The sequence below is a fragment of the Gadus macrocephalus genome, chromosome 7 (assembly GCF_031168955.1).
Source record: "Gadus macrocephalus chromosome 7, ASM3116895v1".
NCBI classification, from domain to species: domain Eukaryota; kingdom Metazoa; phylum Chordata; class Actinopteri; order Gadiformes; family Gadidae; genus Gadus; species Gadus macrocephalus.
In genome coordinates, this window is record NC_082388.1 from 9919595 (window position 1) to 9941465 (window position 21871).

The 21871-nt window shown below is 40.9% G+C and overlaps 38 non-coding genes across 38 annotated transcripts; all 38 read left to right on the forward strand.

The window, feature by feature from the left end:
• The first annotated feature begins 2653 nt into the window (after positions 1-2653).
• trnae-uuc (transfer RNA glutamic acid (anticodon UUC)) lies at positions 2654-2725 on the forward strand. Its single transcript has one exon. It is a non-coding gene; the product is annotated as a tRNA-Glu (tRNA).
• A 580-nt stretch (positions 2726-3305) lies between these two features.
• On the forward strand, positions 3306-3377 carry trnae-uuc (transfer RNA glutamic acid (anticodon UUC)). Its single transcript has one exon. It is a non-coding gene; the product is annotated as a tRNA-Glu (tRNA).
• Positions 3378-3944: 567 nt separating this feature from the next.
• Positions 3945-4016, forward strand: trnae-uuc (transfer RNA glutamic acid (anticodon UUC)). Its single transcript has one exon. It is a non-coding gene; the product is annotated as a tRNA-Glu (tRNA).
• Positions 4017-4261: 245 nt separating this feature from the next.
• trnae-uuc (transfer RNA glutamic acid (anticodon UUC)) lies at positions 4262-4333 on the forward strand. Its single transcript has one exon. It is a non-coding gene; the product is annotated as a tRNA-Glu (tRNA).
• Positions 4334-4681: 348 nt separating this feature from the next.
• Positions 4682-4754, forward strand: trnae-uuc (transfer RNA glutamic acid (anticodon UUC)). Its single transcript has one exon. It is a non-coding gene; the product is annotated as a tRNA-Glu (tRNA).
• Positions 4755-5003: 249 nt separating this feature from the next.
• Positions 5004-5075, forward strand: trnae-uuc (transfer RNA glutamic acid (anticodon UUC)). The gene has a single exon. It is a non-coding gene; the product is annotated as a tRNA-Glu (tRNA).
• Positions 5076-5646: 571 nt separating this feature from the next.
• Positions 5647-5718, forward strand: trnae-uuc (transfer RNA glutamic acid (anticodon UUC)). The gene has a single exon. It is a non-coding gene; the product is annotated as a tRNA-Glu (tRNA).
• Positions 5719-6288: 570 nt separating this feature from the next.
• trnae-uuc (transfer RNA glutamic acid (anticodon UUC)) lies at positions 6289-6360 on the forward strand. The gene has a single exon. It is a non-coding gene; the product is annotated as a tRNA-Glu (tRNA).
• A 486-nt stretch (positions 6361-6846) lies between these two features.
• Positions 6847-6918, forward strand: trnae-uuc (transfer RNA glutamic acid (anticodon UUC)). The gene has a single exon. It is a non-coding gene; the product is annotated as a tRNA-Glu (tRNA).
• A 558-nt stretch (positions 6919-7476) lies between these two features.
• Positions 7477-7548, forward strand: trnae-uuc (transfer RNA glutamic acid (anticodon UUC)). The gene has a single exon. It is a non-coding gene; the product is annotated as a tRNA-Glu (tRNA).
• Positions 7549-7713: 165 nt separating this feature from the next.
• trnae-uuc (transfer RNA glutamic acid (anticodon UUC)) lies at positions 7714-7785 on the forward strand. Its single transcript has one exon. It is a non-coding gene; the product is annotated as a tRNA-Glu (tRNA).
• A 567-nt stretch (positions 7786-8352) lies between these two features.
• On the forward strand, positions 8353-8424 carry trnae-uuc (transfer RNA glutamic acid (anticodon UUC)). Its single transcript has one exon. It is a non-coding gene; the product is annotated as a tRNA-Glu (tRNA).
• An 882-nt stretch (positions 8425-9306) lies between these two features.
• trnae-uuc (transfer RNA glutamic acid (anticodon UUC)) lies at positions 9307-9378 on the forward strand. The gene has a single exon. It is a non-coding gene; the product is annotated as a tRNA-Glu (tRNA).
• A 934-nt stretch (positions 9379-10312) lies between these two features.
• Positions 10313-10384, forward strand: trnae-uuc (transfer RNA glutamic acid (anticodon UUC)). Its single transcript has one exon. It is a non-coding gene; the product is annotated as a tRNA-Glu (tRNA).
• A 1203-nt stretch (positions 10385-11587) lies between these two features.
• Positions 11588-11659, forward strand: trnae-uuc (transfer RNA glutamic acid (anticodon UUC)). The gene has a single exon. It is a non-coding gene; the product is annotated as a tRNA-Glu (tRNA).
• Positions 11660-11908: 249 nt separating this feature from the next.
• On the forward strand, positions 11909-11980 carry trnae-uuc (transfer RNA glutamic acid (anticodon UUC)). The gene has a single exon. It is a non-coding gene; the product is annotated as a tRNA-Glu (tRNA).
• Positions 11981-12226: 246 nt separating this feature from the next.
• Positions 12227-12298, forward strand: trnae-uuc (transfer RNA glutamic acid (anticodon UUC)). Its single transcript has one exon. It is a non-coding gene; the product is annotated as a tRNA-Glu (tRNA).
• An 882-nt stretch (positions 12299-13180) lies between these two features.
• Positions 13181-13252, forward strand: trnae-uuc (transfer RNA glutamic acid (anticodon UUC)). The gene has a single exon. It is a non-coding gene; the product is annotated as a tRNA-Glu (tRNA).
• A 564-nt stretch (positions 13253-13816) lies between these two features.
• On the forward strand, positions 13817-13888 carry trnae-uuc (transfer RNA glutamic acid (anticodon UUC)). Its single transcript has one exon. It is a non-coding gene; the product is annotated as a tRNA-Glu (tRNA).
• A 249-nt stretch (positions 13889-14137) lies between these two features.
• On the forward strand, positions 14138-14209 carry trnae-uuc (transfer RNA glutamic acid (anticodon UUC)). Its single transcript has one exon. It is a non-coding gene; the product is annotated as a tRNA-Glu (tRNA).
• A 191-nt stretch (positions 14210-14400) lies between these two features.
• Positions 14401-14472, forward strand: trnae-uuc (transfer RNA glutamic acid (anticodon UUC)). Its single transcript has one exon. It is a non-coding gene; the product is annotated as a tRNA-Glu (tRNA).
• A 292-nt stretch (positions 14473-14764) lies between these two features.
• trnae-uuc (transfer RNA glutamic acid (anticodon UUC)) lies at positions 14765-14836 on the forward strand. Its single transcript has one exon. It is a non-coding gene; the product is annotated as a tRNA-Glu (tRNA).
• A 249-nt stretch (positions 14837-15085) lies between these two features.
• trnae-uuc (transfer RNA glutamic acid (anticodon UUC)) lies at positions 15086-15157 on the forward strand. The gene has a single exon. It is a non-coding gene; the product is annotated as a tRNA-Glu (tRNA).
• A 243-nt stretch (positions 15158-15400) lies between these two features.
• Positions 15401-15472, forward strand: trnae-uuc (transfer RNA glutamic acid (anticodon UUC)). Its single transcript has one exon. It is a non-coding gene; the product is annotated as a tRNA-Glu (tRNA).
• A 246-nt stretch (positions 15473-15718) lies between these two features.
• Positions 15719-15790, forward strand: trnae-uuc (transfer RNA glutamic acid (anticodon UUC)). The gene has a single exon. It is a non-coding gene; the product is annotated as a tRNA-Glu (tRNA).
• A 561-nt stretch (positions 15791-16351) lies between these two features.
• Positions 16352-16423, forward strand: trnae-uuc (transfer RNA glutamic acid (anticodon UUC)). Its single transcript has one exon. It is a non-coding gene; the product is annotated as a tRNA-Glu (tRNA).
• Positions 16424-16990: 567 nt separating this feature from the next.
• On the forward strand, positions 16991-17062 carry trnae-uuc (transfer RNA glutamic acid (anticodon UUC)). Its single transcript has one exon. It is a non-coding gene; the product is annotated as a tRNA-Glu (tRNA).
• A 249-nt stretch (positions 17063-17311) lies between these two features.
• On the forward strand, positions 17312-17383 carry trnae-uuc (transfer RNA glutamic acid (anticodon UUC)). Its single transcript has one exon. It is a non-coding gene; the product is annotated as a tRNA-Glu (tRNA).
• A 191-nt stretch (positions 17384-17574) lies between these two features.
• trnae-uuc (transfer RNA glutamic acid (anticodon UUC)) lies at positions 17575-17646 on the forward strand. Its single transcript has one exon. It is a non-coding gene; the product is annotated as a tRNA-Glu (tRNA).
• Positions 17647-18259: 613 nt separating this feature from the next.
• On the forward strand, positions 18260-18331 carry trnae-uuc (transfer RNA glutamic acid (anticodon UUC)). The gene has a single exon. It is a non-coding gene; the product is annotated as a tRNA-Glu (tRNA).
• A 246-nt stretch (positions 18332-18577) lies between these two features.
• On the forward strand, positions 18578-18649 carry trnae-uuc (transfer RNA glutamic acid (anticodon UUC)). Its single transcript has one exon. It is a non-coding gene; the product is annotated as a tRNA-Glu (tRNA).
• A 567-nt stretch (positions 18650-19216) lies between these two features.
• On the forward strand, positions 19217-19288 carry trnae-uuc (transfer RNA glutamic acid (anticodon UUC)). Its single transcript has one exon. It is a non-coding gene; the product is annotated as a tRNA-Glu (tRNA).
• Positions 19289-19537: 249 nt separating this feature from the next.
• Positions 19538-19609, forward strand: trnae-uuc (transfer RNA glutamic acid (anticodon UUC)). The gene has a single exon. It is a non-coding gene; the product is annotated as a tRNA-Glu (tRNA).
• Positions 19610-19800: 191 nt separating this feature from the next.
• trnae-uuc (transfer RNA glutamic acid (anticodon UUC)) lies at positions 19801-19872 on the forward strand. The gene has a single exon. It is a non-coding gene; the product is annotated as a tRNA-Glu (tRNA).
• Positions 19873-20485: 613 nt separating this feature from the next.
• Positions 20486-20557, forward strand: trnae-uuc (transfer RNA glutamic acid (anticodon UUC)). Its single transcript has one exon. It is a non-coding gene; the product is annotated as a tRNA-Glu (tRNA).
• A 246-nt stretch (positions 20558-20803) lies between these two features.
• Positions 20804-20875, forward strand: trnae-uuc (transfer RNA glutamic acid (anticodon UUC)). Its single transcript has one exon. It is a non-coding gene; the product is annotated as a tRNA-Glu (tRNA).
• Positions 20876-21442: 567 nt separating this feature from the next.
• Positions 21443-21514, forward strand: trnae-uuc (transfer RNA glutamic acid (anticodon UUC)). The gene has a single exon. It is a non-coding gene; the product is annotated as a tRNA-Glu (tRNA).
• Positions 21515-21763: 249 nt separating this feature from the next.
• On the forward strand, positions 21764-21835 carry trnae-uuc (transfer RNA glutamic acid (anticodon UUC)). Its single transcript has one exon. It is a non-coding gene; the product is annotated as a tRNA-Glu (tRNA).
• Positions 21836-21871: the final 36 nt, after the last annotated feature.

Here is a 21871-nt window from a genome sequence, read left to right on the forward strand (position 1 = left end):
CGACATGGATAATTCTATCGCTGAACACCAAACACCATAAAAAATTGTATTGGCATTTCACACACATTTTGAAATTGCCAAATTGTGCCTTTCTTGCCAAATTGATGAGATCAGGTTTGTTTTGCAGTGACTGAAATGTTTGACTCGTTCCAGATGGCTTGCGACAAATCCCAATCCAGAAATAGTGTCAAGGCAGTATGGTGGAAAGTCCCAGACTTCTAATCGCTATAAAGAAGGGCTAAAATTGGAAGAGTTTTCCATATTCCATATCACATCACGTGGGAGCAACAAGAGGAGATGAATTAATTTGCATGAATGTATGCGTAATACATTCAGTCGCAGTTTATTATATCAGAGAACTTTATGTGTGTGTATGCGTGTGGGTGAGAGTGAGAGTGAGAGTGAGAGTGAGAGTGAGAGTGAGAGAGAGAGAGTGAGAGAGAGAGAGAGAGAGAGAGAGAGAGAGAGAGAGAGAGAGAGAGAGAGAGAGATAGAGTGAGAGTGAGAGTGAGTGAGAGTGAGAGAGAGAGAGAGAGAGAGAGAGAGGGGGGGGGGGGGGGGGTATGTGCATATGTGTGTATGCAGTGTGCAAAAAACAGGGAGGCTCTGATTGACACTTGAGAGTGAGACGCCCTGAAAGCCTCAATTGCAAAGTTTTGGGGATCTGGAAAAATCTTTAAAGACCGGCAGAAGAAGAATGTCATAAATTAGACATCATAATAATTACTTTTATGGATTCAGTCATTTGTTGCAAACATGTAGAAAATAATAAAAAGTTCATTATTAGATCATTCTGGATTCTAAAAAGCAAAATACTAATAGCTAGGGGCATGCCCGTTGCCGGCTTTGCGTTCACGGATTTACAGAACTCATTCATTGTTTCAGAGCTAGAAATAAAATGGAAAGACATGGAAACTAAATACAACTGTAAAAAGATCTGCCGTTAAGAACTTCTCCGAGATCAGTGCATGATTAATTCAATTTAGACTTGTTACCCTGTGTCCGCTTTTTGGGAGATCTGGTGGAGCCTGCGTGAGCCAATCAAAACCAACGTCCCCCTCGATTCACACTGGGTATTTTGCACACTGTGGGCCGGTCTGAAAACGGTCTGAAACGCAAGTGAGAAACGCCAAGCTCAATTAGCTTTGTGGGTGGTTCTATGGCGATGTTGCTATTTTACCGGCGCGGTTGGTCTGAAGTAGCCTAAATGCCCACATGAAAAAATTCTATAGTTTACTATAGTAAATAAACTATAGTATACCCTATACATACTATAGTAAATATTGTAGTGTTTTTTAACCTTACTATCGTAGTTTTACTACAGTAAACTACAGTATACTACAGAAAATTCTATGGTTTACTATAGTAAATAAACTACAGTACACCCTATATATACTATAGTAAATATTGTAGTGTTTTTGAACCTTACTATAGTAGTTTTAATACAGTAAACTATAGTATACTACAGAAAACTGCAGTTTTATTACTACAGTATACCACATATATACTACTACAGTAAACTATAGTATACTACGGAAAACTGCAGTTTTATTACTACCGTATACTACATTATATACTACTACAGTTTACTTCATAAACTACAATCTACTGAAGTAAATTAAAGAACTTTTATTATACTTTTATTTTGCTATAGAATACTACAATTACGATACCATAGTACTATATATACAGCATTACAATAAAAAAAAAGTTTTCAACAATAGCATAACATTTCAATGTTGCTATTTTTTCCTTTAGAGAATCATTTTCCCTCTGCAGCCTGTGGTTGTTCTCAGTTGTAAAGTATACATACGCCACTCGCACTACATCCTACAGATGCAGAAGATATTCTGCGTGATACCTCAAATTTCTGAAAATATGGGAGGCCTGGAATTATGCAATCAAACTACAAAATGACAATTAACAAAGAAAGTTTGAAACCAAATAGAATCAAATTCAATTGCAATAGTATTCCCATATTGTCTAGTGGTTAGGATTCCTGGTTTTCACCCAGACGGCCCGGGTTCGACTCCCGGTATGGGAACAAGTCATTTTAGATAGGCCCTGGTCACTTATCGTTATCATGCTGTTGTGCGACGATGAAACGCAGATATCCACATGACCGTTGTTGGCCTACTGTATACAAACAGACTCAACTTGCACCACACCCTTCTGTTGTGGTGAGCGTACGCTCATGTGTGTAATATGTCCAATATACGAAAGTATTGGGCACCTTGAATTATGCAATTAAAACTCAATAAAAAAATTAATAACGAAAGTTAGAAACAAAAAATAATCAAGGTCGGCAATAATAACTTTAAAAGTGTTAATGTAGTCCCCTAAGGTCTAGCGGTTAGGATTCCTGGTTTTCACCCAGGCGGCCCGGGTTCGACTCCCGGTATGGGAACATGTACCTTTAGGTATGTCTGCTGTGGTGCTGCCATTAAACGAAGCTTTCCGTTTGTCAGTTGTAATGTATACATACTCCACTCGCACCACAACCTACAGATGCAGAAGCTCTTCTGCGTAATATGCAAAATTTCAGAAATTATTGGGGGCCTTGAATCACGCAATTACATTACAATTAACAAAGAAAGTTAGAAACAAAAAATATTCAAATTCAGAAATAATAACTTTAAGGGAGTTCTAAAAGTCCCATATGGTCTAGCGGTTAGGATTCCTGGTTTTCACCCAGGCGGCCCGGGTTCAACTCCCGGTATGGGAACTAGAAATTTTAGGTGAGGCTCTTCGTGGCCATGCTGTGGCACTGCCATTAATCGAAGATATCCGCTTGTCAGTTGTGATGCATACATACTCCAGTCTCACCCCAACCTACAGAGGCATAAGATCGTCTGCGTAATATCAAAATGTTCTGAAATTATGGGATGCCTTGAAACAGGCAATTACACTACAATGAAACAATTAACAAAGAGAGAAACAAAAAAAAATAAAATTCAGAAATAATAACTTTAAGTGTGTTATTACAGTCCCATATGGTCTAGCGGTTAGGATTCCTAGTTTTCACCCAGGCAGCCCGGGTTCGACTCCCGGTATGGGAACATGAAACTTTAGGTACGTCTGCTGTGGTGCTGCCATTAAACTAAGCTTTCCGCTTGTCAGTTTTAATGTGTACATACTCCACTCGCACCACAACCTACAGATGCAGAAGCACTTCTGTGAAACATGCAAAATTTCTGTAATTATTGGGGGCCATCAATCACGCAATTACAGTACAATTAACAAAGAACGTTAGATACAAAAAATATTCAAATTCAGAAATAATAACTTTAAGTGAGTTATTAGAGTCCCATATGGTCTAGCGGTTAGGATTCCTGGTTTTCACCCAGGCGGCCCGGGTTCGACTCCCGGTATGGGAACTAGAAATTTTAGGTGAGGCTCTTCGTGGCCATGCTGTGGCACTGCCATTAATCGAAGATATCCGCCTGTCAGTTGTGATGTATACATACTCCAGTCTCACCCCAACCTACAGAGGCATAAGATCTTCTGCGTGATATCAAAATGTTCTGAAATTATGGGATGCCTTGAAACAGGCAATTACACTACAATAAAACAATTAACAAAGAAAGTGAGAGACAAAAAATAATAAAATTCTGTAGCAACAGCAGTTCCATATGGTCTCGTGGTTAGGATTCCTGGTTTTCACCCAGGCGGTCTGGGTTCGACTCCCGGTATCGGAACATGTACTTTTAGGTGCGTCTGCTGTGGTGCTTCCATTAAACGAAGTTTTCCGCTTGTCAGTTGTAATGTATACATACTCCACTCGCACCACAACCTACAGATGCAGAAGCTCTTCTGCGTAATATGCAAAATTTCAGAAATTATTGGGGGCCTTGAATCACACAATTACATTACAATTAACAAAGAAAGTTAGAAACAAAAAATATTCAAATTCAGAAATAATAACTTTATGAGAGTTATTATAGTCCCATATGGTCTAGCGGTTAGGATTCCTGGTTTTCACCCAGGCGGCCCGGGTTCGACTCCCGGTATGGGAACATGTACCTTTAGGTACGTCTGCTGTGGTGCTGCCATTAAACAAAGCTTTCCGTTTGTCAGTTGTAATGTATACATACTCCACTCGCACCACAACCTACAGATGCAGAAGCTCTATTGCGTAATATGCTAAATTTCAGAAATTATTGGGGGCCTTGAATCACGCAATTACATTACAATTAACATAGAAGGTTAGAAACAAAAATATTCAAATTCAGAAATAATAACTTTAAGGGAGTTATTAAAGTCCCATATGGTCTAGCGGTTAGGATTCCTGGTTTTCACCCAGGCGGCCCGGGTTCAACTCCCGGTATGGGAACTAGAAAATTTAGGTGTGGCTCTTCATGGCCATGCTGTGGCACTGCCATTAATCGAAGATATCCGCTTGTCAGTTGTGATGTATACATACTCCAGTCTCGCCCCAACCTACAGAGGCATAAGATCGTCTGCGTAATATCAAAATGTAATATCAAAATGTTTCTGCTCGTCAGTTGTCTAGTATACATACGCCACTCGCACCATATCATACAGATTAATAAGACTTTCTGTGTAATATCATAAGATTCTGAAAATATGTGAGGCCGGGAATTATGCAATCAAACTACAAAAAGACAATTAACAAAGATAGTTTGAAACAAAATATAATCAAATTCACTTAATATTAGCTTCCCCATATGGTCTAGCGGTTAGGATTCCTGGTTTTCACCCAGGCGGCCCGGGTTCGACTCCCGGTATGGGAACTAGAAATTTTCGGTACGGCTCTTTGTGGCCATGCGGTGGCACTGCCATCAAACGAAGATTTCCGCTTGTCAGTTGTGATGTATACATACTCCAGTCTCACCCCAATCTACAGATGCATAAGATCGTCTGCGTAATATCAACTTTTTCTGAAATTATGGGATGACTTGAAACAGGCAATTACACTACAATAAAACAATTAACAAAGAAAGTGAGAGACAAAAAATAATAAAATTCTGCAGCAACAGAAGTCCCATATGGTCTAGCGGTTAGGATTCCTGGTTTTCACCCAGGCGGCCGGGGTTCAATTCCCGGTATGGGAACAAGAAACATTAGGTGAGGCTCTTCGTGGCCATGCTGTGGCACTGCCATTATTCGAAGATATCCGCTTGTCAGTTGTGATGTATACATACTCCAGTCTCACCCCAACCTACAGAGGCATAAGATCGTCTGCGTAATATCAAAATGTTCTGAAATTATGGGATGCCTTGAAACAGGCAATTACACTACAATGAAACAATTAACAAAGAAAGTGAGAGACAAAAAATAATAAAATTATGTAGCAAAAGATGTCACATATGGTCTAGCGGATAGGATTCTTGGTTTTCACCCAGGCGGCCCGGGTTCGACTCCCGGTAGGGGAAATAGTAGTATTAGTTGCATCTCTTCGTTTCTATGTTGTGTCGCTGCCATTAAACAAAGATTTCTGCTTGTCAGTTCTCTAGTATACAAACGCCACTCGCACCATATCATACAGATTAATTAGACTTACTGTGTAATATCAAAAGATTCTGAAAATATGTGAGGCCGGGAATTATGCAATCAAACTACAAAAAGACAATTAACAAAGAAAGTTTGAAACAAAATATAATCAAATTCACTTAATTTTAGCTTTCCCATATGGTCTAGCGGTTAGGATTCCTGGTTTTCACCCAGGCGGCCCGGGTTCGACTCCCGGTATGGGAACATGTACCTTTAGGTACGTCTGCTGTGGTGCTGCCATTAAACAAAGCTTTCCGTTTGTCAGTTGTAATGTATACATACTCCACTCGCACCACAACCTACAGATGCAGAAGCTCTGCTGCGTAATATGCAAAATTTCAGAAATTATTGGGGGCCTTGAATCACGCAATTACATTACAATTAACAAAGAAAGTTAGAAACAAAAAATATTCAAATTCAGAAATAATAACTTTAAGTGTGTTATTAAAGTCCCATATGGTCTAGCGGTTAGGATTCCTGGTTTTCACCCAGACAGCCCGGGTTCGACTCACGGTATGGGAAGATGTACCTTTAGGTACTTCTGCTGTGGTGCTGCCATTAAACGAAGCTTTCCGCTTGTCAGTTGTAATGTATACATACTCCACTCGTACCAAAACCTACACCTACAGATGCAGAAGCTCTTCTGCGTAATATGCAAAATTTCAGAAATTATTGGGGGCCTTGAATCACGCAATTACATTACAATTAACAAAGAAAGTTAGAAACAAAAAATATTCAAATTCAGAAATAATAACTTTAAGGGAGTTATTAAAGTCCCATATGGTCTAGCGGTTAGGATTCCTGGTTTTCACCCAGGCGGCCCGGGTTCGACTCCCGGTATGGGAACTAGAAATATTAGGTGAGGCTCTTCGTGGCCATGCTGTGGCACTGCCATTAATCGAAGATATCCGCTTGTCAGTTGTGATGTATACATACTCCAGTCTCACCCCAACCTACAGAGGCATAAGATCGTCTGCGTAATATCAAAATGTTCTGAAATTATGGGATGCCTTGAAACAGGCAATTACACTACAATGAAACAATTAACAAAGAAAGTGAGAGACAAAAAATAATAAAATTTTTTAGCAAAAGAAGTCACATATGGTCTAGCGGATTGGATTCTTGGTTTTCACCCAGGCGGCCCGGGTTCGACTCCCGGTATGGGAAATAGAAGTATTAGTTGCATCTCTTCGTTTCTATGTTGTGTCGCTGCCATTAAACAAAGATTTCTGCTTGTCAGTTGTCTAGGATACAAATACACAATTAATAACGAAAGTTAGAAACAAAAAACAATCAAGGCCGGCAATAATAACTTTAATAGTGTTAATAAAGTCCCATATGGTCTAGCGGTTAGGATTCCTGGTTTTCACCCAGGCGGCCCGGGTTCGACTCCCGGTATGGGAACTAGAAATTTTCGGTACGGCTCTTTGTGGCCATGCTGTGGCACTGCCATCAAACGAAGATTTCCGCTTGTCAGTTGTGATGTATACACACACCAGTCTCACCCCAATCTACAGATGCATAAGTTCTTCTGCGTAATATCAACTTTTTCTGAAATTATGGGAGGCCTTGAAACAGGCAATTACACTACAATAAAACAATTAACAAAGAAAGTGAGAGACAAAAAATAATAAAATTCTGCAGTAACAGAAGTCCCATATGGTCTAGCGGTTTGGATTCCTGGTTTTCACCCAGGCGGGCAGGGTTCGACTCGCGGTATGGGAATATGTACGTATAGGTACGTCTGCTGTGGTGCTGCCATTAAACGAAGGTATCCGCTTGTCAGTTGTGATGTATACATACTCCAGTCTCACCCCAACCTACAGAGGCATAAGATCGTCTGCGTAATATCAAAATGTTCAGAAATTATGGGATGCCTTGATACAGGCAATTACACTACAATGAAACAATTAACAAAGAAAGTGAGAGACAAAAAATAATAAAATTTTGTAGCAAAAGAAGTCCCATATGGTCTAGCGGATAGGATTCTTGGTTTTCACCCAGGCGGCCCGGGTTCGACTCCCGGTATGGGAAATAGTAGTATTAGTTGCATCTCTTCGTTTCTATGTTGTGTCGCTGCCATTAAACAAAGATTTCTGCTTGTCAGTTGTCTAGGATACAAATATACAATTAATAACGAAAGTTAGAAACAAAAAACAATCAAGGCCGGCAATAATAACATTAATAGTGTTAATAAAGTCCCATATGGTCTAGCGGTTAGGATTCCTGGTTTTCACCCAGGCGGCCCGGGTTCGACTCCCGGTATGGGAACTAGAAATTTTCGGTACGGCTCTTTGTGGCCATGCTGTGGCACTGCCATCAAACAAAGATTTCCGCTTGTCAGTTGTGATGTATACATACTCCAGTCTCACCCCAATCTACAGATGCATAAGATCTTCTGCGTAATATCAACTTTTTCTGAAATTATGGGAGGCCTTGAAACAGGCAATTACACTACAATAAAACAATTAACAAAGAAAGTGAGAGACAAAAAATAATAAAATTCTGCAGTAACAGTAGTCCCATATGGTCTAGCGGTTAGGATTCCTGGTTTTCACCCAGGCGGGCAGGGTTCGACTCCCGGTATGGGAATATGTACGTATAGGTACGTCTGCTGTGGTGCTGCCATTAAATGAAGCTTACCGCTTGTCAGTTGTAATGTATACATACTCCACTCGCACCAAAACCAATAGATGCAGAAGCTCTTCTGCGTAATATGCAAAATTTCAGAAATTATTGGGGGCCTTGAATCACGCAATTACATTACAATTAACAAAGGAAGTTAGTAACCAAAAATATTCAAATTCTGAAATAATAACTTTAAGGGATTTATTATAGTCCCATATGGTCTAGCGGTTAGGATTCCTGGTTTTCACCCAGGCGGCCCGGGTTCGACTCCCGGTATGGGAACTAGAAATTTTAGGTGAGGCTCTTCGTGGCCATGCTGTGGCACTGCCATTAATCGAAGATATGCGCTTGTCACTTGTGATGTATACATACTCCAGTCTCACCCCAACGTACAGAGGCATAAGATCTTCTGCGTAATATCAAAATGTTCTGAAATTATGGGATGCCTTGAAACAGGCAATCACACTACAATAAAACAATTAACAAAGAAAGTGAGAGACAAAAAATAATAAAATTCTTCAGTAACAGAAGTCCCATATGGTCTAGCGGTTAGGAATCCTGGTTTTCACCCAGGCGGCACGGGTTCGACTCCCGGTATGGGAACATGTACCTTTAGGTACGTCTGCTGTGGTGCTGCCATTAAACGAAGCTTTCCGTTTGTCAGTTGTAATGTATACATACTCCACTCGCACCACAACCTACAGATGCAGAAGCTCTTCTGCGTAATATCAAAATGTTCTGAAATTATGGGATACCTTGAAACAGGCAATCACACTACAATAAAACAATTAACAAAGAGAGTGAGAGACAAAAAATAATAAAATTCTGCAGTAAGAGAAGTCACATATGGTCTAGCGGTTAGGATTCCTGGTTTTCACCCAGGCGGCCAGGGTTCGACTCCCGGTATGGGAACATGTACGTTTAGGTACGTCTGCTGTGGTGCTGCCATTAAACGAAGCTTTCCGCTTGTCAGTTGTAATGTATACATACTCCACTCGCACCAAAACCTACACCTACAGATGCAGTAGCTCTTCTGCGTAATATGCAAAATTTCAGAAATTATTGGGGGCCTTGAATCACGCAATTACATTACAATTAACAAAGAAAGTTAGAAACAAAAAATATTCAAATTCAGAAATAATAACTTTAAGGGAGTTCGAAAAGTCCCATATGGTCTAGCGGTTAGGATTCCTGGTTTTCACCCAGGCGGCCCGGGTTCAACTCCCGGTATGGGAACTAGAAATTTTAGGTGAGGCTCTTCGTGGCCATGCTGTGGCACTGCCATTAATCGAAGATATCCGCTTGTCAGTTGTGATGTATACATACTCCAGTCTCACCCCAACCTACAGAGGCATAAGATCGTCTGCGTAATATCAAAATGTTCTGAAATTATGGGATGCCTTGAAACAGGCAATTACACTACAATGAAACAATTAACAAAGAAAGTGAGAGACAAAAAATAATAAAATTATGTAGCAAAAGATGTCACATATGGTCTAGCGAATAGGATTCTTGGTTTTCACCCAGGCGGCCCGGGTTCGACTCCCGGTAGGGGAAATAGTAGTATAAGTTGCATCTCTTCCTGGCTTTGTTGTGTCGCTGCCATTAAACGAAGATTTCTGCTTGTCAGTTGTCTAGTATACATACGCCACTCGCACCATATCATACAGATTAATAAAACTTTCTGCGTAATATCAAAAGATTCTGAAAATATGGGAGGCCTGGAAATATACAATCAAACTACAAAAAGACAATTAACAAAGAAAGTTTAAAACAAAATATAATCAAATTCACTTAATATTAGCTTTCCCATATGGTCTGGCGGTTAGGATTCCTGGTTTTCACCCAGGCGGCGCGGGTTCGATTCACGGTATGGGAACAAGTCATTTTAGGTAGGCCCTGGTCACTTATCGTTATCATGCTGTTGTGCGACGATGAAACGAAGATATCCACATGACCGTTGTAGGCCTACTGTATACAAATGGACTCAACTTGCACCACACCCTTCTGTTGTGGTGAGCGTACGCTCATGTGTGTAATATGTCCAATATACGAAAGTATTAGGCACCTTGAATTATGCAATTAAACCTCAATAAAACAATTAATAACGAAAGTTAGAAACAAAAAACAATCAAGGCCGGCAATAATAACTTTAATAGTGTTAATGAAGTCCCATATGGTCTAGCGGTTAGGATTCCTGGTTTTCACCCAGGCGGCCCGGGTTCGACTGCCGGTATGGGAACTAGAAATTTTAGGTACGGCTCTTTGTGGCCATGCTGTGGCACTGCCATCAAACGAAGATTTCCGCTTGTCAGTTGTGATGTATACATACTCCAGTCTCACCCCAATCTACAGATGCATAAGATCTTCTGCGTAATATCAACTTTTTCTGAAATTATGGGAGGCCTTGAAACAGGCAATTACACTACAATAAAACAATTAACAAAGAAAGTGAGAGACAAAAAATAATAAAATTCTGCAGTAACAGAAGTCCCATTTGGTCTAGCGGTTAGGATTCCTGGTTTTCAACCAGGCGGCCAGGGTTCGACTCCCGGTATGGGAACATGTACCTTTAGGTACGTCTGCTGTGGTGCTGCCATTAAACGAAGCTTACCGCTTGTCAGTTGTAATGTATACATGCTCCACTCGCACCAAAACCTATAGATGCAGAAGCTCTTCTGCGTATTATGCAAAAATTCAGAAATGATTGGGGGCCTTGAATCACGCAATTACATTACAATTAACAACGAAAGTTAGAAACAAAAAATATTCAAATTCAGAAATAATAACTTTAAGGGAGTTATTAAAGTCCCATATGGTCTAGCGGTTAGGATTCCTGGTTTTAACCCAGGCGGCCCGGGTTCGACTCACGGTATGGGAACTAGAAATTTTAGGTGAGGCTCTTCGTGGCCATGCTGTGGCACTGCCATTAATCGAAGATATGCGCTTGTCACTTGTGATGTATACATACTCCAGTCTCACCCCAACCTACAGAGGCATAAGATCTTTTGCGTAATATCAAAATGTTCTGAAATATGGGATGCCTTGAAACAGGCAATCACACTACAATAAAACAATTAACAAAGAAAGTGAGAGACAAAAAATAATAAAATTCTGCAGTAACAGAAGTCCCATATGGTCTAGCGGTTAGGATTCCTGGTTTTCACCCTGGGTTCGACTCCCGGTATGGGAACATGTACGTTTAGGTACGTCTGCTGTGGTGCTGCCATTAAACGAAGCTTTCCGCTTGTCAGTTGTAATGTATACATACTCCACTTGCACCAAAACCTACACCTACAGATGCAGAAGCTCTTCTGTGTAATATGCAAAATTTCAGAAATTATTGGGGGCCTTGAATCACGCAATTACATTACAATTAAGAAAGAAAGTTAGAAACCAAAAATATTCAAATTCAGAAATAATAACTTTAAGTGATTTATTAAAGTCCCATATGGTCTAGCGGTTAGGATTCCTGGTTTTCACTCAGGCGGCCCGGGTTCGACTCCCGGTATGGGAACTAGCAATTTTAGGTGAAGCTCTTCGTGGCCATGCTGTGGCACTGCCATCAAACGAAGATTTCCGCTTGTCAGTTGTGATGTATACATACTCCAGTCTCACCCCAACCAACAGAGGCATAAGATCTTCTGCGTAATATCAAAATGTTCTGAAATTATGGGATGCCTTGAAACAGGCAATTACACTACAATAAAACAATTAACAAAGAAAGTGAGAGACAATAAATAATAAAATTCTGCAGCAACAGAAGTCCCATATGGTCTAGAGGTTAGGATTCCTGGTTTTCACCCAGGCGGCCCGGGTTCGACTCCCGGTATGGGAATATGAACCTTTAGGTACGTCTGCTGTGGTGCTGCCATTAAACAAAGCTTTCCGCTTGTCAGTTGTAATGTATACATACTCCACTCGCACCACAACCTACAGATGCAGAAGCTCTTCTGCGCAATATGCAAAATTTCAGAAATTATTGGGGGCCTTGAATCACGCAATTACATTACAATTAACAAAGTAATTTAGAAACAAAAAATATTCAAATTCAGAAATAATAACTTTAAGGGAGTTATTAAAGTCCCATATGGTCTAGCGGTTAGGATTCCTGGTTTTCACCCAGGCGGCCCGGGTTCGACTCCCGGTATGGGAACATGTACCTTTAGGTACGTCTGCTGTGGTGCTGCCATTAAACGAAGCTTTCCGTTTGTCAGTTGTAATGTATACATACTCCACTCGCACCACAACCTACAGATGCAGAAGCTCTTCTGCGTAATATCAAAATGTTCTGAAATTATGGGATACCTTGAAACAGGCAATCACACTACAATAAAACAATTAACAAAGAGAGTGAGAGACAAAAAATAATAAAATTCTGCAGTAAGAGAAGTCACATATGGTCTAGCGGTTAGGATTCCTGGTTTTCACCCAGGCGGCCAGGGTTCGACTCCCGGTATGGGAACATGTACGTTTAGGTACGTCTGCTGTGGTGCTGCCATTAAACGAAGCTTTCCGCTTGTCAGTTGTAATGTATACATAGTCCACTCGCACCAAAACCTACACCTACAGATGCAGTAGCTCTTCTGCGTAATATGCAAAATTTCAGAAATTATTGGGGGCCTTGAATCACGCAATTACATTACAATTAACAATGAAAGTTAGAAACAAAAAATATTCAAATTCAGAAATAATAACTTTAAGTGAGTTATTAGCGTCCCAGATGGTCTAGCGGTTAGGATTCCTGGTTTTCACCCAGGCGGGCCGGGTTCGACTCCCGGTATGGGAACTAGAAATTTTAGGTGAAGCTCTTCGTGGCCATGCTGTGGCACTGCCGTTAATCGAAGATATCCGCTTGTCAGTTGTGATGTATACATACTCCAGTCTCACCCCAACCTACAGAGGCATAAGATCTTCTGCGTAATATCAAAATGTTCTGAAATTATGGGATGCCTTGAAACAGGCAATTACGCTACAATAAAACAATTAACAAAGAAAGTGAGAGACAAAAAATAATAAAATTCTGCAGCAACAGTTGTCCCATATGGTCTAGCGGTTAGGATTCCTGGTTTTCACCCAGGCGGCCCGGGTTCGACTCCCGGTATGGGAACTAGAAATTTTAGGTGAAGCTCTTCGTGGCCATGCTGTGGCACTGCCGTTAATCGAAGATATCCGCTTGTCAGTTGTGATGTATACATACTCCAGTCTCACCCCAACCTACAGAGGCATAAGATCTTCTGCGTAATATCAAAATGTTCTGAAGTATGGGATGCCTTGAAACAGGCAATCACACTACAATAAAACAATTAACAAAGAAAGTGAGAGACAAAAAATAATAAAATTCTGCAGTAACAGAAGTCCCATATGGTCTAGCGGTTAGGATTCCTGGTTTTCACCCTGGGTTCGACTCCCGGTATGGGAACATGTACGTTTAGGTACGTCTGCTGTGGTGCTGCCATTAAACGAAGCTTTCCGCTTGTCAGTTGTAATGTATACATACTCCACTTGCACCAAAACCTACACCTACAGATGCAGAAGCTCTTCTGTGTAATATGCAAAATTTCAGAAATTATTGGGGGCCTTGAATCACGCAATTACATTACAATTAAGAAAGAAAGTTAGAAACAAAAAATATTCAAATTCAGAAATAATAACTTTAAGTGATTTATTAAAGTCCCATATGGTCTAGCGGTTAGGATTCCTGGTTTTCACCCAGGCGGCCCGGGTTCGACTCCCGGTATGGGAACTAGCAATTTTAGGTGAAGCTCTTCGTGGCCATGCTGTGGCACTGCCATCAAACGAAGATTTCCGCTTGTCAGTTGTGATGTATACATACTCCAGTCTCACCCCAACCTACAGAGGCATAAGATCTTCTGCGTAATATCAAAATGTGCTGAAATTATGGGATGCCTTGAAACAGGCAATTACACTACAATAAAACAATTAACAAAGAAAGTGAGAGACAATAAATAATAAAATTCTGCAGCAACAGAAGTCCCATATGGTCTAGAGGTTAGGATTCCTGGTTTTCACCCAGGCGGCCCGGGTTCGACTCCCGGTATGGGAACTAGTAGTATAAGTTGCATCTCTTCCTGGCATTGTTGTGTCGCTGCCATTAATCGAAGATTTCTGCTTGTCAGTTGTCTAGTATATAAAATAAAATATGGGAGGCCTGGAATTATGCTATCAAACTACAAAAAGACAGTTAACAATGAAAGTTTGAAACAAAATATAATCAAATTCAATTATTAAAAGGTTTCCCATATGGTCTAGCGGTAAGGATTCCTGGTTTTCACCCAGGCAGCCCGGGTTCGACTCCCGGTATGGGAACAAGACATTTTAGGTAGGCCCTGGTCACTTATCGTAATCATGCTGTTGTGCGAAAATGAAACGAAGATATCCACATGACCGTTGTAGGCCTACTGTATACAAATGGACTCAACTTGCACCACACCCTTCTGTTGTGGTGAGCGTACGCTCATGTGTGTAATATGTCCAATATACGAAAGTATTGGGCACCTTGAATTATGCAATTAAACCTCAATAAAACAATTAATACCGAAAGTTAGAAACAAAAAAATAATCAAGGTCGGCAATAATAACTTTAAAAGTGTTAATGAAGTCTCATATGGTCTAGCGGTTAGGATTCCTGGTTTTCACCCAGGCGGCCCGGGTTCGACTCCCGGTATGGGAACTAGAAATTTTAGCTACGGCTCTTTGTGGCCATGCTGTGGCACTGCCATCAAACGAAGATTTCCACTTGTCAGTTGTGATGTACACATACTCCAGTCTCACCCCTATCTACAGATGCATAAGATCTTCTGCGTAATATCAACATTTTCTGAAATTATGGGAGGCCTTGAAACAGGCAATTACACTACAATAAAACAATTAACAAAGAAAGTGAGAGACAAAAAATAATAAAATTCTGCAGTAACAGAAGTCCCATATGGTCTAGCGGTTAGGATTCCTGGTTTTCACCCAGGCGGCCCGGGTTCGACTCCCGGTATGGGAACTTGTGGTATAAGTTGCATCTCTACCTGGCTTTGTTGTGTCGCTGCCATTAAACGAAGATTTCTAGTTGTCTAGTATACATACGCCACTCGCACCACATCATACAGATTCCTAAGTCATTCTGCGTAATATCAAAAGATTCTGAAAATATGGGAGGCCTGGATTTATGCAATCAAACTACAAAAAGACAATTAACAAAGAAAGTTTGAAACAAAATATAATCAAATTCTATTATTATTAGCTTTCCCATATGGTCTAGCGGTTAGGATTACTGGTTTTCACTCAGGCGGCCCGGGTTCGACTCCCGGTATGGGAACATGTACCTTTAGGTACGTCTGCTGTGGTGCTGCCATTAAACGAAGCTTTCCGCTTGTCAGTTGTAATGTATACATACTCCACTCGCACCTACACCTACAGATGCAGAAGCTCTTCTGTGTAATATGCAAAATTTCAGAAATTATTGGGGGCCTTGAATCACGCAATTACATTACAATTAACAACGTAATTTAGAAACAAAAAATATTCAAATTCAGAAATAATAACTTTAAGGGAGTTATTACAGTCCCATATGGTCTAGCGGTTAGGATTCCTGGTTTTCACCCAGGCGGCCCGGGTTCGACTCCCGGTATGGGAACATGTACCTTTAGGTACGTCTGCTGTGGTGCTGCCATTAAACGAAGCTTTCCGTTTGTCAGTTGTAATGTATACATACTCCACTCGCACCACAACCTACAGATGCAGAAGCTCTTCTGCGTAATATCAAAATGTTCTGAAATTATGGGATACCTTGAAACAGGCAATCACACTACAATAAAACAATTAACAAAGAGAGTGAGAGACAAAAAATAATAAAATTCTGCAGTAAGAGAAGTCACATATGGTCTAGCGGTTAGGATTCCTGGTTTTCACCCAGGCGGCCAGGGTTCGACTCCCGGTATGGGAACATGTACGTTTAGGTACGTCTGCTGTGGTGCTGCCATTAAACGAAGCTTTCCGCTTGTCAGTTGTAATGTATACATAGTCCACTCTCACCAAAACCTACACCTACAGATGCAGTAGCTCTTCTGCGTAATATGCAAAATTTCAGAAATTATTGGGGGCCTTGAATCACGCAATTACATTACAATTAACAAAGAAAGTTAGAAACAAAAAATATTCAAATTCAGAAATAATAACTTTAAGGGAGTTATTAAAGTCCCATATGGTCTAGCGGTTAGGATTCCTGGTTTTCACCCAGACGGCCCGGGTTCGACTCCCGGTATGGGAACATGTACCTTTAGGTACGTCTGCTGTGGTGCTGCCATTAAACGAAGCTTTCCGTTTGTCAGTTGTAATGTATACATACTCCACTCGCACCACAACCTACAGATGCAGAAGCTCTTCTGCGTAGTATGCAAAATTTCAGAAATTATTGGGGGCCTTGAATCACGCAATTACATTACAATTAACAAAGAAAGTTAGAAACAAAAAATATTCAAATTCAGAAATAATAACTTTAAGTGAGTTATTAAAGTCCCATATGGTCTAGCGGTTAGGATTCCTGGTTTTCACCCAGACGGCCTGGGTTTGACTCCCGGTATGGGAACTAGAAGTTTTAGGTGAAACTCTTCGTTGCCATGCTGTGGCACTGCCATCAAACGAAGATTTCCGCTTGTCAGTTGTGATGTATACATACTCCAGTCTCACCCCAACCTACAGAGGCATAATATCTTCTGCGTAATATCAAAATGTTCTGAAATTATGGGATGCCTTGAAACAGGCAATTACGCTACAATAAAACAATTAACAAAGAAAGTGAGAGACAAAATATAATAAAATTCTGCAGCAACAGATGTCCCATATGGTCTAGCGGTTAGGATTCCTGGTTTTCACCCAGGCGGCCCGGGTTCGACTCCCGGTATGGGAACTCGAAATTTTAGGTGAAGCTCTTCATGGCCATGCTGTGGCACTGCCGTTAATCGAAGATATCCGCTTGTCAGTTGTGATGTATACATACTCCAGTCTCACCCCAACCTACAGAGGCATAAGATCTTCTGCGTAATATCAAAATGTTCTGAAATTATGGGATGCCTTGAAACAGGCAATTACACTACAATAAAACAATTAACAAAGAAAGTGAGAGACAAAAAATAATAAAATTCTGAAGCAACAGTAGTCCCATATGGTCTAGCGGTTAGGATTCCTGGTTTTCACCCAGGCGGCCCGGGTTCGACTCCCGGTATGGGAACTAGTAGTATAAGTTGCATCTCTTCCTGGCTTTGTTGTGTCGCTGCCATTAAACGAAGATTTCTGCTTGTCAGTTGTCTAGTATATAAAATAAAATATGGGAGGCCTGGAATTATGCTATCAAACTACAAAAAGACAGTTAACAAAGAAAGTTTGAAACAAAATATAATCAAATTCAATTATTAAAAGGTTTCCCATATGGTCTAGCGGTAAGGATTCCTGGTTTTCACCCAGGCAGCCCGGGTTCGACTCCCGGTATGGGAACAAGACATTTTAGGTAGGCCCTGGTCACTTATCGTAATCATGCTGTTGTGCGACGATGAAACGAAGATATCCACATGACCGTTGTAGGCCTACTGTATACAAATGGACTCAACTTGCACCACACCCTTCTGTTGTGGTGAGCGTACGCTCATGTGTGTAATATGTCCAATATACGAAAGTATTGGGCACCTTGAATTATGCAATTAAACCTCAATAAAACAATTAATACCGAAAGTTAGAAACAAAAAAATAATCAAGGTCGGCAATAATAACTTTAAAAGTGGTAATGAAGTCCCATATGGTCTAGCCGTTAGCATTCCTGGTTTTCACCCAGGTGGCCCGGGTTCGACTCCCGGTATGGGAACTAGAAATTTTAGGTGAAGCTCTTCGTGGCCATGCTGTGGCACTGCCATCAAACGAAGATTTCCGCTTGTCAGTTGTGATGTATACATACTCCAGTCTCACCCCAACCTACAGAGGCATAAGATCTTCTGCGTAATATCAAAATGTTCTGAAATTATGGGATGCCTTGAAACAGGCAATTACACTACAATAAAACAATTAACAAAGAAAGTGAGAGACAAAAAATAATAAAATTCTGCAGCAACAGAAGTCCCATATGGTCTAGAGGTTAGGATTCCTGGTTTTCACCCAGGCGGCCCGGGTTCGACTCCCGGTATGGGAATATGAACCTTTAGGTACGTCTGCTGTGGTGCTGCCATTAAACAAAGCTTTCCGTTTGTCAGTTGTAATGTATACATACTCCACTCGCACCACAACCTACAGATGCAGAAGCTCTTCTGCGCAATATGCAAAATTTCAGAAATTATTGGGGGCCTTGAATCACGCAATTACATTACAATGAACAAAGTAATTTAGAAACAAAAAATATTCAAATTCAGAAATAATAACTTTAAGGGAGTTATTAAAGTCCCATATGGTCTAGCGGTTAGGATTCCTGGTTTTCACCCAGACGGCCCGGGTTCGACTCCCGGTATGGGAACATGTACCTTTAGGTACGTCTGCTGTGGTGCTGCCATTAAACGAAGCTTTCCGTTTGTCAGTTGTAATGTATACATACTCCACTCGCACCACAACCTACAGATGCAGAAGCTCTTCTGCGTAGTATGCAAAATTTCAGAAATTATTGGGGGCCTTGAATCACGCAATTACATTACAATTAACAAAGAAAGTTAGAAACAAAAAATATTCAAATTCAGAAATAATAACTTTAAGTGAGTTATTAAAGTCCCATATGGTCTAGCGGTTAGGATTCCTGGTTTTCACCCAGACGGCCTGGGTTTGACTCCCGGTATGGGAACTAGAAGTTTTAGGTGAAACTCTTCGTTGCCATGCTGTGGCACTGCCATCAAACGAAGATTTCCGCTTGTCAGTTGTGATGTATACATACTCCAGTCTCACCCCAACCTACAGAGGCATAATATCTTCTGCGTAATATCAAAATGTTCTGAAATTATGGGATGCCTTGAAACAGGCAATTACGCTACAATAAAACAATTAACAAAGAAAGTGAGAGACAAAATATAATAAAATTCTGCAGCAACAGATGTCCCATATGGTCTAGCGGTTAGGATTCCTGGTTTTCACCCAGGCGGCCCGGGTTCGACTCCCGGTATGGGAACTCGAAATTTTAGGTGAAGCTCTTCGTGGCCATGCTGTGGCACTGCCGTTAATCGAAGATATCCGCTTGTCAGTTGTGATGTATACATACTCCAGTCTCACCCCAACCTACAGAGGCATAAGATCTTCTGCGTAATATCAAAATGTTCTGAAATTATGGGATGCCTTGAAACAGGCAATTACACTACAATAAAACAATTAACAAAGAAAGTGAGAGACAAAAAATAATAAAATTCTGAAGCAACAGAAGTCCCATATGGTCTAGCGGTTAGGATTCCTGGTTTTCACCCAGGCGGCCCGGGTTCGACTCCCGGTATGGGAACTAGTAGTATAAGTTGCATCTCTTCCTGGCTTTGTTGTGTCGCTGCCATTAAACGAAGATTTCTGCTTGTCAGTTGTCTAGTATATAAAATAAAATATGGGAGGCCTGGAATTATGCTATCAAACTACAAAAAGACAGTTGACAAAGAAAGTTTGAAACAAAATATAATCAAATTCAATTATTAAAAGGTTTCCCATATGGTCTAGCGGTAAGGATTCCTGGTTTTCACCCAGGCAGCCCGGGTTCGACTCCCGGTATGGGAACAAGACATTTTAGGTAGGCCCTGGTCACTTATCGTAATCATGCTGTTGTGCGACGATGAAACGAAGATATCCACATGACCGTTGTAGGCCTACTGTATACAAATGGACTCAACTTGCACCACACCCTTCTGTTGTGGTGAGCGTACGCTCATGTGTGTAATATGTCCAATATACGAAAGTATTGGGCACCTTGAATTATGCAATTAAACCTCAATAAAACAATTAATACCGAAAGTTAGAAACAAAAAAATAATCAAGGTCGGCAATAATAACTTTAAAAGTGGTAATGAAGTCCCATATGGTCTAGCCGTTAGCATTCCTGGTTTTCACCCAGGTGGCCCGGGTTCGACTCCCGGTATGGGAACTAGAAATTTTAGGTGAAGCTCTTCGTGGCCATGCTGTGGCACTGCCATCAAACGAAGATTTCCGCTTGTCAGTTGTGATGTATACATACTCCAGTCTCACCCCAACCTACAGAGGCATAAGATCTTCTGCGTAATATCAAAATGTTCTGAAATTATGGGATGCCTTGAAACAGGCAATTACACTACAATAAAACAATTAACAAAGAAAGTGAGAGACAAAAAATAATAAAATTCTGCAGCAACAGAAGTCCCATATGGTCTAGAGGTTAGGATTCCTGGTTTTCACCCAGGCGGCCCGGGTTCGACTCCCGGTATGGGAATATGAACCTTTAGGTACGTCTGCTGTGGTGCTGCCATTAAACAAAGCTTTCCGTTTGTCAGTTGTAATGTATACATACTCCACTCGCACCACAACCTACAGATGCAGAAGCTCTTCTGCGCAATATGCAAAATTTCAGAAATTATTGGGGGCCTTGAATCACGCAATTACATTACAATGAACAAAGTAATTTAGAAACAAAAAATATTCAAATTCAGAAATAATAACTTTAAGGGAGTTATTAAAGTCCCATATGGTCTAGCGGTTAGGATTCCTGGTTTTCACCCAGACGGCCCGGGTTCGACTCCCGGTATGGGAACATGTACCTTTAGGTACGTCTGCTGTGGTGCTGCCATTAAACGAAGCTTTCCGTTTGTCAGTTGTAATGTATACATACTCCACTCGCACCACAACCTACAGATGCAGAAGCTCTTCTGCGTAGTATGCAAAATTTCAGAAATTATTGGGGGCCTTGAATCACGCAATTACATTACAATTAACAAAGAAAGTTAGAAACAAAAAATATTCAAATTCAGAAATAATAACTTTAAGTGAGTTATTAAAGTCCCATATGGTCTAGCGGTTAGGATTCCTGGTTTTCACCCAGACGGCCTGGGTTTGACTCCCGGTATGGGAACTAGAAGTTTTAGGTGAAACTCTTCGTTGCCATGCTGTGGCACTGCCATCAAACGAAGATTTCCGCTTGTCAGTTGTGATGTATACATACTCCAGTCTCACCCCAACCTACAGAGGCATAATATCTTCTGCGTAATATCAAAATGTTCTGAAATTATGGGATGCCTTGAAACAGGCAATTACGCTACAATAAAACAATTAACAAAGAAAGTGAGAGACAAAATATAATAAAATTCTGCAGCAACAGATGTCCCATATGGTCTAGCGGTTAGGATTCCTGGTTTTCACCCAGGCGGCCCGGGTTCGACTCCCGGTATGGGAACTCGAAATTTTAGGTGAAGCTCTTCGTGGCCATGCTGTGGCACTGCCGTTAATCGAAGATATCCGCTTGTCAGTTGTGATGTATACATACTCCAGTCTCACCCCAACCTACAGAGGCATAAGATCTTCTGCGTAATATCAAAATGTTCTGAAATTATGGGATGCCTTGAAACAGGCAATTACACTACAATAAAACAATTAACAAAGAAAGTGAGAGACAAAAAATAATAAAATTCTGAAGCAACAGAAGTCCCATATGGTCTAGCGGTTAGGATTCCTGGTTTTCACCCAGGCGGCCCGGGTTCGACTCCCGGTATGGGAACTAGTAGTATCAGTTGCATCTCTTCCTGGCTTTGTT